Source organism: Chiloscyllium punctatum, chromosome 4 (assembly GCF_047496795.1).
Source record: "Chiloscyllium punctatum isolate Juve2018m chromosome 4, sChiPun1.3, whole genome shotgun sequence".
In the NCBI taxonomy this organism is placed as follows: domain Eukaryota; kingdom Metazoa; phylum Chordata; class Chondrichthyes; order Orectolobiformes; family Hemiscylliidae; genus Chiloscyllium; species Chiloscyllium punctatum.
This window is the reverse complement of record NC_092742.1, coordinates 128274053-128276429: the sequence shown is the minus strand read 5'-3', so window position 1 is coordinate 128276429 and position 2377 is coordinate 128274053. Positions and strand designations below refer to the sequence as shown.

Here is a 2377-nt window from a genome sequence, read left to right as displayed (position 1 = left end):
ATAGCTCAGCGAGCAAACCTACACCCTACATTTTAAATGATTTTTCATGTTTATGTTGCATGAATCTGCGGTTACTGATCCACAGTTTAGTTTTACTCCCTATAGGTAACATCCTGATTTCTCTAGTTGTTCATAGTTCAATGGAGAGGTCCAGGAAGGTGAGGGAAGTTGCCAATGTGATACATCCAGTGTGTGCATAACGAGAGGGAGCTTGCTTCCCACATCTTGTGTTTATTTGTGCCTTATGTCCAGCATTCATCAATGGCGAGAGCAAGGGGCGAGGCCGAGACCAATGTGTAAGTCTCTCCGTGCCCATGCACGGCACCCACATCGGAAATTCTCCACGGTGCATTTACAGCCAGATCTAAGTGCCCCTACACCCACGTCCTGCCGCTTTGAAATATCTCCATTATTTTGTGCTGTCGCTGTGCTCTTCTCACCAGGATGAATGACTTCTACTCAACCTCCTCCAGATTTCATCTGACAAAATATTCATTAAGAATCCCTTTGCATAAACATGCACTTCGCAGCTCTCGTTATTTGATTTTCCTGGATGTCTTTCATACGAAAAAAATGTTCACAGCAACTTGACTTGAAAACGAAAAACGCGCTCCTTTTCATTATCCCAATGCAACCAACATTTCAATGCAGTTTAGTCAACAGGCCCAAACTTTTCTTTGAGATTTTGTAATATAAACTGACCATTGGCGTTCCAGTTTCAATACGGCAGCTATGATCATCAGAAAACAACACCATTGAAAGCCGTTGCTGACATCGACGAAAGTGGGAATCGAACCCACGCGCGCAGAGCGCAATGGATTAGCAGTCCATCGCATTAACTTCTCGGCCTCCTCGTCACAGCGGCTCCAGCAGCTATGAATAATTGAATTTCGTAAATCATGCAGAACAGCAGATATTTCTCCCTGGTGTTGCTGAAATGAGAAATAAAACAGTACGGTTCCAAGACTATGGTCTGACCCCTGGGTTGAGGGGCAAGTGCACTCCCACTGGCACACTATGCACATAATGATCTGAACAAAAATGAGGAAATGACTATGTAGCAAGGTCTGTTAAATTCTGTGAAGATTTGAAGTCAACGGAATGAAGAACCCGAGACAGCAGGAGGTTTTCGTTCAATAAAGAGTTGGATAGAACTCTTAAGGATAGTGGAATCAAGGGTTATGGGGATAAGACAAGAACAGGATACAGACTGAGGATGTTCAGCCATGATCATAATGAATGGTAGTGCTGGCTCGAAGGGCAGAATGGCCTACTCCTGCACCTGCTGTCTATTGTCTATTACATTGCCTGTGAGGAATTGTTTTACAGACTGGAGGAGAGTGCATAGTGCTCAATGTCATTATTCGGAACACCTAACTTCCGCTCAGATGTTTTTGACACGCACTTGTGTACAGAACAGACAATTTCAAAATCCAAAATAAGGCTAAACTGACAATTGAACTCAACAATGCAAAAACCTTGATCTGTATCAGTTTCCTGGGCCGTGCGAAACCAAGTCACTGTGTGATCACAGCAACACAGTGAGCAAGTGTCAGAAGCAAAAGGAGTGCAGTGCCAGAGCGCATGCTGGGAGCAGCAGTTGACGCACGGGGAAGTGCATTTCACACAACAGGAACACTTCCCAAACAGCGGACTGCGGTGGAAGAATTCAGAGGGGGTTAACACGATGAAATTTGATGCCAGAGACACAATGGAGATCTGTCATTGAGTCTGTTCAAGATGAAGATTTTAAGATTTCTACAGATGCAAAACAAAATAAAAAGCTCATGGGTTAGTGAAGGCAAAAGATGAAATTGAATACTTCATCAATCTATCCATCTTTACAATGAGTACCTCACCACTTTCCTCACTCGGGGACAGAACCACTGGTGAAGATGAGTATATAACCCCCGTTACTCGCCATGGAATCAGAGAAACTCGGTTTCCCAAACGTTAAGGTAAAACCAGGAATGTGGAGGTTAGCTTTTAATGTGTTACTGCTATGCTGAATGTGACCAGTGCACGGTATCTCTGTTCCAGTATAGTGGGCTGTGCTGTGCCGAAGTTTTAATTTTGAGCCTCACATGGAGCAGATTCAATTTGTCGTCGGGTTGAGGGGTACGGACAGAAGGTGATATTGAGCAAAGCCAAGTTTATGGGAAAATACCCGTGTTTGTGGATTGAGAAACGAGCTTTCCTGGATAATGACTTCTTGATCAACGAACATACTGCAAGTATCTAAAACGTGAAGAGACATGTGTGGAGAGAGTGCCGAAGGTGATTTTTCAGCAGATGGATAACGTTTCCCATGTGCACTGCGTTAAATTCCGGGAAAATAGATGTTGAACTGATTTCATGTTCCACAGTTGTTGCAACC

General features: G+C 43.8%; 1 non-coding gene across 1 annotated transcript; it reads right to left on the bottom strand.

Annotated features, from left to right (window-relative positions):
• Nucleotides 1-775: 775 nt before the first annotated feature.
• On the bottom strand, nt 776-857 carry trnas-gcu (transfer RNA serine (anticodon GCU)). Its single transcript has one exon. It is a non-coding gene; the product is annotated as a tRNA-Ser (tRNA).
• Between the last annotated feature and the right edge of the window lie 1520 nt (nt 858-2377).